Consider the following 13,211-nt stretch of genomic DNA (forward strand, 5'->3'; position numbering starts at 1 on the left):
TCTTGCAGTCCCAAACAGGTGTAAATTTGGGGAGGATGGTCCCAAAAGCCCATCCTCAGGGTCTTATGAGGGCCCTGACTGAGTGTTCGTGTTTGTCCTTAGGGTTTCAAACGATACTCCAATTCCTCACCCATGTTTTGAAATGGATATTCTACATTTGTTTTCTTCTCTTTTTGGGAAAAGAAGGAAACTTAGAAGTTAGAGGGCTAGCTAGAGATCTAGTTAGCCAACAGGCCCACGTTTACTCATTCTTCAAACTCTCAACTTAAGTCAACCCATTGTGTGACTGATAGCAAACACCAAACCCTAAATTTCCAAAGAAACACATGTAGTTTAGCAATGTACCTCACATTAAAGTCAACGCCTGCCTAAATCCCATTTAGCTCTTTGAAAATGCAGGGGTTTGTCAAAGGGTTCCAGAAGAGGAATATTCATTCTACTCTTTTGCAGATTTATATAGGTTTATTTATTTTTCTTTTTTAAAAGTTGTTTCAGCTCCCCAAGAATACCCTTCTGTCAGCTAGCAGGAACCCCACGTGGGGCTTTGAATATCTTCTTTTGCCTGTCCCTAGACTGTGAAGAACTCAAGTTCAGTTTGTTTAAAGACCGCGTTTTGAAGAAAAGCGAGGCTTAATTTCAGTCTTTCATGTTCGTTGACAGCATTGTCACTTGCTAAGCTATTTCTCTAAGACTTTCGTTACAGTACTAATATCTCTCTATATATTTTATTTATGTGGCTTGGTCTGTGATGAATAACACATTTATGCAAAAATCTCAATATATCCACAAGATGCCAATACACAGAGCGGCAAACTCTTCCTGCGCTGCAGTTAATAAAATGCAGTAAATAGCATATAGTTTCAGAGGCAATTAGTACAGTTCATGACTTCAATTACAAAAAAAAAAAAGCCCTTATGATTTCTAATAATTGTTATTTATCTTTCATCTAAAGTGTTCCTCTTGTCAGTGTCAGCTTTGGCCCAGAAATAGCATTGCCGGTGGGGAAAGCATACAGCCACAGCTCGCCCCGATAGGATGAGGAGGAGAAACAGAAGATCAGGACCCTTGAGCCTACTACTTCTCTTGAAGAGCTACTCCATGGGACTATGGATTGATCTTGTTCTGCTGTGCTATCCACTCGCGCCCTCCCACCGAAGTCAATTACCCGGCTTCTCAGTTCATAGAGCCAACCTGAGGAGAACATTTTGCTGGCTAACGCAGAGGAGGAGAAAATCTCGTGAAGTCAATCCAAACTTAGGAAAGGATACCAGGTCCAAGTTCACAAGGTCTCTGGCATATTAGTCTCCTGCAGAGGCACTGTGGAAATCAAGAGCATCTTCACCTCAGATGCCACCAACCCACTTCATCTGATTCCATTCTTGGGTGGTCGTGAAACAAGCCCAGAGAAGGGAGGGTCCCCAGTCCTTTGCCCAGCCCTCCATCTCCAGGCAATGCCAGGGGGTCCATGTTCTGCTCCCAAAGGATCTCTCAAGACAGCTAACACTCCAGAGACCCTAGAAACCTCATACCTGATGCTTAAAGTACTCTGTCCCCTCTTCTCAAATTTACAAGGCAACCATCACCCTTGTATTCGGGGAAGCCATGTTATGCGGGTACATGACATAGGCTCAGCATCTACTGCAAAGAGAATTTCTGATTTACAATTTACAAAATGATCTCTTCCACCCTCTGGGTCTGCACTGTGGCTCATCCAGGGGCTTTTACTCAATATGTGTTCTGTTAGGAAGATGACAGAGACAAAAATAAAAAGTCTTGCGCTAATAAAACAGTCTTTTGATTTAGAACAAATCCTACTGAGGACCTAAGGACATGTCATCACGGTACCATCACTTCTTCATTATCTGATTCTTCTCCCAATTGGCATCCCTGACAGAGAGCCATATTCTCTCAAAACCAACGATACGGGGGTATTTGGAATAAACAGAAGAGCTCCTAGTCCGTGAATATCTCAGATTGCTATGGATTGTGACTTTTAAAGCCAGTTCCTAGGAACTCAGCCTTTTTATCTTCAAATGTTCAAAATTAATTTGCCGAACCATACAGATGGGCTCTCTCCTCTCACTAAACCTGTCTTTAAAATCACTGAGGTTTAGGCTGCACTTTCCAGGTGGAAGCAGAGGGGAGGTTTTTTTTCTAGTGTTTCCTCCTTCTTGTTTTTTAACTATGTCATTGATTTATTTATTTTGAATAATTGAGAAAAGAGATCTGTTTTGCAGAGGGCAAGAGGGCTGTAGCTAATGCACAAACATCGAGTATACAAAAGTAGCTCAACTCAATTATCTGGGGTCTGGGGAGACTCCAACCTACCCATTTCTGTTTCTCAGAAGCAGGCTAAAAAATCACCCAAATGGAACTGGTTTGCTGAATCAGGTTACAATGGCCAATTCCATATTCTCATTATTTTCAAAAGATTGCTCCTCTGCTCCGAAAGGCATCGCAAATAAACACGAAAAAGAGAAGAGAAAACTCACCTTCTCCCTGGAAAAAGCTCAACCTTAAGGATACGGTAGCGCTCTTGCTCCCTGGCGTTTCCACAAAGCCCCAAACTCAGAATCACTGAAAGGACATGGGGACAGCAACCTAGAAGCCACATTAGGGAAACTCTACTCACTGCTAAATAGTCTTTCTATTTAAGGTATTTACAGGAATTTTTAGGGCCCTTACCCCCCATAACATGTATCATTTTCAGACACTTTGTATTTCAGTTAAACCCTCTACTCTTGAAGGAATTGTCATTTTCCTGAAGGTGAGTTGCCCATCCTGTTGACGTTTGTTTATTAAGGTCAAAAGGCAAAAGGGAGAACAGGAGGCGCTATGTGCCAGGATTGGGCTAGTTTGCTTTCCGTGCAAATGTCTTCTTTTTTAGAAGCTCTCCTTTTTTTTCCCCCTCCACGGATAAGCATATCACACAAAGGCCCTTCTGGCAGAAAAAAACTGAAATAGACTTATTTTGATCCTAAAAAGGGCTAAGGGGACATTATTTAAATTTTTGCTGAGGTGATCAGATCGTCAAATTACTTCACTGGTAACAGGAATACGACAGAGAAAATCTGTATTCAAATGCTTTATTACTATTTTTCTTTGGTACATTTGAAATGCATTTTGGAAACCATCAATAAAATGAAAAGGCAACCTATTGGACGGGAGAAGATATTTGCAAATCATACTCCAGTAAACGGTGAATATGCAAAATATATAAAGCATTTATATGACTGAACAACAACAACAACAAAACAATTAAAAAAAATGGGCAGAGGACTTGGGTAGACATTTCTCCAAAGAAGCCATACAGATGGCCAACAGACACATGAAAAGATGCTCAAGCTCACTCATCATCAGGGAAATGCAAATCAAAATCACAACGAGATAGCACCTCACACCTATCAGATTGGCTAGTATCAAAAAGACAAAAAAAATAACAAGTGTTAGCAAGGATGTGGAGAAAAGGGAACCCTCATATACTGTTGGTGGGAACGTAAATTGGTGCGGCCACTGTGGCACACCAGTATGGAGATTCCTCAAAAAATTAAAACTAGAACTACCATATGACCCAGCGATTGCACATCTGGCTATTTATCCGAAGAAAATAAAAGCACCAATTCAACGAGATAAAAGCACCCTTACATTCATCGTAGCATTATTTGCAATAGTCAAGATATGGAAGCAACCTAAGTGTCCGTCAACAGATGAATGGATAAAGAAGAAGTGGCATGTGTATACAATGGAATATTACTCAGTTATAAAAAAAGAATGAAATCTTGCCATTTGTGACAACATGGATGAACCCAGAGGGTATTATGCTGAGTGAAATAAGTCAGACAGAGAAAGACAAATACCGTATGATTTCACTTACGTGTGGAATCTAAAAAACAAAATGAACACACGAAATGAAATAGAAACTGACACATAGATACGGGAAATAAACTGTTGATTACAAGAAGGAGGAAGGATGGGAGTGGGTGCGTGAAATACGTGAAGGGGATTAAGAGGTACAAGCTCCAATTATAAAATAAATAAATCATGGGTAGGCAATGTAAGCATAGGGAATGTGGTCGATAAGATGGTAATAACTTTGTGTGGTTGCAGATGGTAACTAGACTTATGAGCATCATTTTATAATGTATAAACATATCGAGTCACTAGGATGTACACCTGAAACTAATAGGATATTGTATGCCAGTTATTTTAGTAAAAAAAAATGCATTTTGACAAAGGTATACAAATTTTAATCAGAGCTGCGAAGTATGGAATAAGAGAGAAGCATCAATATTTCCCTCAAGGTTTAAGATAGTTTTTCCTAATATCTCTCTCCACGAAGCTCAAATGTTGAATGGACCTGCCTTCATCTTCCTTTACAATTGCTTTCCTGGGTATTTTAAAATTAATCAGTCAAGCAAACATTTATTGACCAATATACTATGTTCGGCACTAAGAAAGATACAAAGCCATACAAGACATGATCTCTTGTCTCAAAGAATTTATAATTGAGTTAAAAAGGCAAGATCTGTGAAAAGTTAACTAGTAGCTCAAGGCAGTATGTGGGAAGCATCTAATACGTAGGGGGGAAAGCTAGGCAAATATATTAAAATCTGTTAAATCATTCCTTATTGTACAGATATAGGTACTTCGAGAATCAGTTTGTGTCCCTTATGCAAGTAAAACTAAAAGAGTTTATATAACATAATTGACTATAAATACAACCAAATTTCAAAAAGCGTTAGTACATTTACACATCCAAATGATACGCCTGCTAATATTGGTGCTGTTCCCCTGACTTGCCAAACTGAGGGGGGAACATAATCAGAAACTGGATGCAAAATTTGCACATAATTTCAGTTCCTATAACAAGGCTCCTTCTCCCTTCCTGCTCTGTTCTCACTTCTTTGTTGCCACTCAAGAGCCTGAAGGACACGGTAGTAGGCCGATTCATGGCCCCCCAAATAGCCAAGTCCATGCAGTCTCCAGAAGTTGTGAAAGTTCCTTATATGGAAAAGTGGTCTTTGCTGCAGACGAATTAAGGCAAGGGTCTTGAGATGGGAGATTATCCAGGTGGGCCTTAACTGCAGTGACAATTACCTTCATAAGATCGAGCTAGAGGAGGATCTGACATACACACAGAAGAGGCGATGTGAACACGGAACAGAGGGAGGTTTAAAGATGCCAGCCTTGAAGATTAGAGCAATGCTACTGTGAGCCACGGACCAGCAGCATCAACCAGAAGTGGGAAGAGGCAAGGAGCGCATTCTCCCGGGAGCTTCTGGAGGCACTGCAGCTCTACCAACACCTTAATTGGGCCCAGTGATACCGATTTTGGACTTCTGGCTTCCACAACTGTGGGAGAATACATTTCTCTTGTTCTAAGTTGGGTGGTGATTTGATACAGCAGCCTGGAGAAACTAATACAGACACTAATGTTTATTTGAGTGTTACCATGGGCCAGTTACTCCACATAAGACATCTCATCTAATTCTTGCGAAGACTGAGTATCATTATGATTATATGGCTGAGAAAATTGCAGCTCAGAAAGGTGAAGTAATGCTCACAGATCTAGCTGATTGAAGCCCATACACTCTCTGCGAGGCCATATTTTCTCAGTGCCTTTCTTTTCCTTTGATTGGCAGTCATTCCTGCGTCAGGCTACCATAACCCAGCCTGGTATGAAATGTAACAAGCTTCAACGTGCACACATGTAGATTTCTTTCGCTTTTGTCTGCTTTGCAGTTTCTGTTTTAATCCAACGCGCACACTCACATCCTGACATTAGTTTCGAACAAAACAAAACACAACACAACACGCGTTGCCTTTTTGCTGTGGAGCCTGCCAGTGATTTGGGTCTGGGAGTCACCCTATGGAACAGGCCTTTACGGCTTAGGCCCTACCTGGCTGGGAGAGGCGCATCTCGGCCCCAGACTGAAAAGAATCCCCCCTCCCCCGCCCCCACTACTGTTGCAAACACAGGTATCTGATGGTGACAGTGTGCTGCTAGCTAACGTTTCAGCAAAGGGGGCTTTGTAATAGAGAAGAGGGGCCGACGCGGGGAGGGAGGGAGTTAATTTTGTCTCTGTTTCCTCTTCCTTCCTTTGATGGCTGCCCTGGTCTTTGAAGTTGGGTAAACACACAGCATGGTGGGAGGGGATGCCAGCTGCCCAGACACCACTGGCAGAAGACTGAAGAGCTGTCGCCTTCCCTCCCCAGCCTGGGAGGTGTGCCCTATTGCAACACTTCTTCCCCAGGGGGATTGCACGTGGGGAGCTGTCAAATAACAAGTCCCAGCCCGTATACCGGTTGTGAGGCCTTAAGTGAGATCCGTCCTGGACGCGGGATTCTGACTCCCGCGTTGTCCCCTCTTCAGCTCATCATCTGTGATGTCAGAAAAAATAGCAAGAAAGGCCCTCTCTTTCCTCTTGCCTCCCTTCCCCTCTTCTGTGTCCCACCTTCTTTGCAAACTCACTTTGGAGTTTAAGGGGCCGCCTTCTGTTTTCTTCTTTCCTTTCTATTAGAATGTAAACTTCTAGATGGCCTATTCACACTGGAAACATTCATTAAGCACTTACAGTATACAATGTGATGTACTAGTGAGCCAGACAAACTGCACAGAGAGGGCAACGAGCGAGCAGCAAAGGGCTGTGAGGAGAATGCACCTCGTTTTTCCTGCAGGAGAAGCACAGCACGCCTTTCAGAGGATAGCTTCCTGCCGAAGCAGACGCATCTGGATGCCAAGGAAAGCGTCCTCCAAACTGTGACAGAACAAAGCCAAACAACCAGGAGACAGTTCAACCCTACTGACCAAGTGACTGGGAACTACCAACCCTGAAGGTGGAAGAGTCGAGGCAAAACAAAATCAAATGCAATGAGGAAGCTTTTGAAAGGGAGGAAGGTGGAGACACCGGAGGTCAAGTCAAGACTGCGTGAAGGGTTGGGAAGGACGAGCCGCGCTCAGCAATCCACAGAATAGGAGAAAAAGAAATGAGTAAAAAGCATGTCCTCTCACAAAGAAAACTGTAACCAACCATGAACAAGCTCGGGTAGAAACTTCTGGGGTCTGTTACTGGATCTTATTAGGTACCACTCTTCTCTCCTCGGGGACTCAACTAAAATCTGATGGTTTCTAAGAATCTTCCAAGTGTAAGGAAACAAGATAAATATTGCCATTATGTCTATTGAAAGTGATAATAATTCAAATTTGTGGAACACTTAACCAGATACACACAAGGGTTGATGCTAAGTGCTGTATGGAATGGAATGTTCTCTGGAAGAGGGAGCTACTCTTCTTATCTGCATTTCTTTACCTACAGATAAGAAAACTGTGGGTTGGAGATATTAAGTAGTTAACCCAAGGTAACCGTTAGTAAGTGTTGGAGCAGTTAGAAATCAGTTGGGAACTTGGACCTAAATATGTCTAATCCTGAAGTCCATATTATATTGTCAAATATATGGTAAATAATATGGATGTACACACACACAGGTGCACACACATACATGTACCCTCGTTAGCACCATTCTTATAGCTCTTTGGGTGTCTTCAGATCCCTGATGTCATGCCTTCAATTTCTTTCTGCTACTCTTTCTCGAAACGTTGGTCAATTGTCCCTGGAGACGGTGACACTTTTCATGCCCTCCATAATATAAAAAATAGCTACTCACCTGTAATTCTTTGTTTCCTGGACTGTTCTTCTTAACACACCTTTATCCTCCATGAGGCTTTATTTTAACGCTCAGTATAATACTCATTCACTCTTTCCTCAAGGCAAATTCACAATTTTTTCTCAGTCAGTAAGGGTCAACATGAGAATACAAAATAAATGCAAGGAGCCAAGCTGTATCTTTCTCCATAGGGCAGTGAAGAGCCCAGTGAATGAATGCACTGTAGTTTGGTGCCTTTAGACTCATTGGTTGAGAGTATGCCCTCCCTGAGTTAGCGCAATAGTACTTAGTGGCTCTCAGTTTTAAACAGGCATCAGAATCACCTGGAGGGCTTGTTAAAACACAGATTACTGGACCCCACCCACAGGTTCTTTTTTCTTTATCTTTTTTTTAAGTAGGCTTCATGCCCATCGTGGGGCCCAATGCCAGGCTTGAACTTAGGACCCTGAGATCAAGATCCTGAGATCAAGACCTGAGCTGAGATCAAGAGTAGATCGCTTGACCGACTGAACCACTCAGAGTAGCTGATTCGGTAGCCTTGGGTGGGGCTCTAGAATCTACATATCTAACAAGTTCCCAGATGCTGCTGATGGTGAACTGGGTGCCACATTTTGAAAACCACTAGGGTCCAGGCACCTGGGTGGTTCAGTCGGTTAAGCATCTGATTTTGCCTCAGATCATGATCTCACGGTTCATGAGTTCAAGCCCCGGGTCGGGCTCTGTGCTGACAGCTCAGAGCCTGGAGCCTGCTTCGGAGTCTGTGTCTCCCTTGCTCTCTGCCCCTCCCCTGCTCACGCTCTGTCTCTGTCTCTCTATCCTAAAAATAAATAAAAATTTTTAAAAGAAAAAGAAGACCACCGGGGTCAAGAAATGGATTAATAAACCTAGTAACAATTTTTTTTAAATGTTTATTTATTTCTGAGACAGAGAGAGACAGACCATGAGCGGGGGAGGGGCAGAGAGAGAGAAAGACACAGAATCTGAAGCAGGCTCCAGGCTCTGAGCTGTGAGCACGGAGCCTGAGGCAGGGCTCAAACTCAGGAATTGTGAGATCATGACCTGAGCTGAAGTCAGATGCTTAACCAGCTGAGCCACCCAGGTGCCCCTAATACACCCATTTTAGAATGAAATAACATTATAATCAATTCGGATTGCATGGGACAGTGCTAAACGGATATATACATAAATAATCTCACAGTATATATTTGTGTGTGTGTGTGTGTGTGTGTGTGCGTGTGTGTGTAAACAGATACATGTATATACAACTGTCCAAAGCATGTTCGTTCAGATCACTTCTTTTCAGCCACATGACTTTCCCATGAAGTAACATAACCCCGTGTGTCTAAGACAGTGGACTCTAAGTCTGGACAGGCCTTAGTTCAAATACCCAATCTTCCAATTACTAGCTGTGCTACTTTGGGCAACCCACAGTGAGCTAAGACTCATCTCTAAAATTGAAAAAGATGAGTGTGTACTTTGTGGTGTCGTCGTGAGGACTGAGATAACACAGGAGAGGCGCTTCACGCACTGACACTTGACAAATGGTCCGCGAACACAGGTGCCATTGTTCCGGTCCCACAGCTCAGGTACTAGAAGCATAAGGGACTTGCCGAGGGACCCCAACCTGCTGGGGGCAGAGCTGAGCCTCTGGATCGCCAGGTGCACATTCCCGTTTAGGTGATCTCAGCACGTTGCAGATTCTGCAGGCAGCTTTGGGGACGGTAGTACCTCGGTTAATGAAGCCTCGGGGAATGGAGTCCTTTTATTCCGCATTTTAAAAGCAAACAAAAAACGCTTCATAAATCATTTGAAGAAAAGCTGCGTGTATTCACAGCTGCCCACGACAAAAATACCTCTGAGCACAGCTTCTGTTTGTCCCTTCCCGGGTGAATGTAAATAGGGCTCATCCTGGGCAAACCTGTAAAGGCGAAGATTCCTTTATTCCGCCTCCGTGGCAAATGTCAGGCATTCTCTGTCCTCCTTTTCCTTCTCAAAATAGGCAAGGGCCTGCTATCAGTCACTTAGTCTTATTGGCAGATGGACTTCAGCGTGAGTAAGTTGTCATACACAATCACATTTACAGTTTGAGTCTTTCATATTTAACTATGGGAATCAAAACTTTTCGTCACGAACCTAAATTTCAGGCGTTAGCTGGCAGACGGAGAGAAGTGAGGGAAGAGAGCCCTGGGATATCTTCTGTTTCCCTGGGACCCTAAAGAGAAGTGTGTGCTGGGAACAGTCAAACTCTCTCCCCCGGCAGCTTGCTGGGAGTGGGATAGGAGGGGTGCAGCGGGAGCCTCCCGAATCTCCCGTGCCCATCACCCACGCCCCACCAAGTTCCCCAAGTAAACACAGGTAAAAGCAGTTGGGGGTTAAGCGTCCAACCTCTGATTTCAGCCGAGGTCACGATGGAACCCTGTGTTGGGCTCCGTGCTGACAGTGCGGAGCCTTTTTGGGATTCTCTCTCTCCCTCTCTCTGTCCCTCCCCCATTTATGTGTGCATGTGTGCATACACACTCTCTCTCTCTTGAAATATTGCCATCCCTATATTTCTTCACAGAAATTCTGAAACGGTCACTGTCCCAGACCCTCTCTCTGCCACATCCCTCGTTTGTTTTTTTTTTTTTTATTTATTTTTTTAATTCTGAGAAAGAGAGAGAGAGCATGAGTGAGGGAAGGGCAGAGAGAGGGAGACAGAGAATCTGAATCGGTGCCTTCAGCACAGAGCCTGATGCGGGGCTTGAACTCACCAACTGTGAGATCATGACCGGAGCCAAAGTAGGACGCTTAACGCACCCAGGTGCCCCTCCCCTCTTTTTTTACACCTCACCACGATTAGGCTCCTGCCTCCAGCTTGGAACAAATTACTTAGCTTTCCTGAGTCTTAGGTGCCTCACTTTTGAAGTAGAAATAAGGACTCTTTCATTGGGAACAGTCTGAGTGACGGGGGATACTGTAGAGAAGGCTCCTAGGACAGAGCCTCCAGCTGGTGGACACTTAATAAATGCCTATTCATTTCGTTTGCCAATCTGTCATTTGCTTGGCCATTAAAATACACATATGGGCATCCACTATGAGCCAGGAACTAAGCTGGCCCCTGGAAACACAATGACGGGCAAGGCAGTGTTCTCTTCATGAGATAGCTGATCTAGTTAGGTGGTTCTCAATCCTGATTTGCATCACTGGTGGAAGGAGCTTTCCCCGGACCCCACCCCGGATCTTCTCACTTGGCATCTCTGGGAAGGAAAATGTATCAAAAGCTCCTCTGATGTTGGGGAGGCAGAGCCAATGTTGAGAACCGCTCAGGTGGGTCCGTCTCTCCTCTCCCTTCCCCCAATCCTCCCCCCAACGTTAAAGCTGGTTCTTCCTCTTCCTTCCCTTTGCCTCCGTCAGCACACTGTAGGTTTTCTGACACATCCTTTGTTATTTTAGTTCCGATTCTGTATTTTAGTTAGTATTTACTATTGTTTTGGATCTTTGTTTTCCTGCATCCTGGCACACATCCTTCTACTCCCTCCATATTTCTATATCTGGTCATAATGTTTATGACAGAGAAGTTTGTCATTGAGATGGGTCTTTTTTGTTAATAATGGTTATGCCTGTAGACCTAACCGTGTGGTCTGGGTGACGGCTACTGTTTTTCTAGAGCCTTCTTAGCGACTTGCTCCCTGTCTTCAGGCCCCACCACAATGACTGGCTTCCTTCCGTTCATATTAATTAATGTAACAAATTGTGGTAGTTGAGAGTTCAAATTTCCCATCTACATCAGGATAGTTACTGGTTGGCAAAATGATATCTTCAGACGCCAGAGGCCTTATGATTACTAAGTTCATACCAAGTGCTGTAATTATTATGATGATTTATCACTCAAAAAACCCTCAATAGTACAACCAAGTCCTTCAAAGAGCCATCCAATTTAGCTCAGAATCAATACCAAATGTTATCCAAAAGTCAAGTTCTGTTGTAAGACACTAGACCCATGACTGATCGATAGGCAGATAGACAGATATGCAGGCTATAGGTTGGTCAGTTATAATTCTAAGCTGCCAGTTTAGGGGGAAAAAAAGAAAAGGAAAAGAGAGGAAGAAAAAGGTTAAAATCCCAAGATTGGATGGAATGAGCTGAAGTGTTTTCAAATGGATTTGAGAAACTGAACTGTTCCCAGGCGGAAAGATAAAATGTAAAGCTGCAGTCAGTCTGGCTTTCTGGCTCGCCTAACCTTTTTACTGCCGGATAATGAGGAATCAGCTATAATTTAGACACAGTATTCTTTTCACAGATTATATTGAGGTTTAGAGGGTGGGGGAGAGGAAGGGGAAAGGAGAGAGACTCACTTTATAGCCATGCATCATCATCCCTCTTGGGCAGAAGAGACAAGTAGGCCCTCCCCAGGAGGCACGTCGGGGGAGCAGTGCCCTCTGTGTGTGTTGTTGTGACGAATTTCAAATCAAGAGCGTTCTTGAATTGGATTTATTACAATTGGAAGAAGAGAAATTGTAATCTTTATGAGCCAACGACATGGAGCCTTATAATAAGGGAATGAGGGATCATTTCAAATTTAAAGCAAATTAGATTACTGGGGTCAAATTCTTTAGCGGAAACATCATGCCTTCAGAGCACTGCACATGTATTTGATACCCCTCCCCCCTCCGCCCAGGTTTTGCGTCAACATTGAAGTGTGTTTTAAAAACATATTTAATATTCATATGCAGTGAAAGTACCTTAAAAAGTCAAATAATGAATGGACGGGAGAAGAGGCATCTACCAAAAGAATTCACTGATTTATACACCAGAGCTCGCTGCCATTCACTTCCAGACCTGTAAGGGACCTCACCAAGTCTCTAGGTAGGAGCACACACACACCATTCAGGAAAGGGTGTCACAGTTACAAATTTTTCATGCAAGGAGATTTTCGAGTTTATTCTTTTTTCTTCATGTTTATTTTTGAGAGAAAGCAAGACAGAGCATGAGTGGGGGCGGGGGCAGAAAGAGAGGGAGACACAGAATCTGAAGTAGGATCCAGGCTCTGAGCGGTCAGCACAGAGCCCGATGCAAGGCTCGGACTCACAAACTGGAGATCCTGACCTGAGCCAAAGTCAGATGCTTAACTGACTGAGCCACCAGGCACCCCTTTTTTTCGTTTCCTTTTATTGTATTTTTATTTATTTATTTATTTATTTTGAGAGAGAGAGAACATGAGCAGGGGAGGGGCGAGGGAGCGGGAGAGAGAGAATCTGAAGCAGGCTCCACGCTCAGTGCAGAGACCGATGCAGAGTTGAGAGTCAATCTGTCGACTGTGAGATTGTGACCTGAGAGGAAACCAAGCGTCAGACGCTCGGCCGACGGAACCACCCAGGTGCCCCCTCTAGCTCTTTCAATTGCTTTTTCTAGTATTCTGTCTCTGAGCAAGACCAATACATCCTCATGTCTTTCCGAGCGCTTGCCTCACGATTTAAGATCTTGTCTCTAACCTGTCCTTTGTGTTTACCCCCAGTCCTTCAAAAACGCCCAGCACCCACATTGTTCTGATCTAGGACATTGCCCAT

Source organism: Leopardus geoffroyi, chromosome D1 (genome assembly GCF_018350155.1).
Source record: "Leopardus geoffroyi isolate Oge1 chromosome D1, O.geoffroyi_Oge1_pat1.0, whole genome shotgun sequence".
In the NCBI taxonomy this organism is placed as follows: Eukaryota; Metazoa; Chordata; class Mammalia; order Carnivora; family Felidae; genus Leopardus; species Leopardus geoffroyi.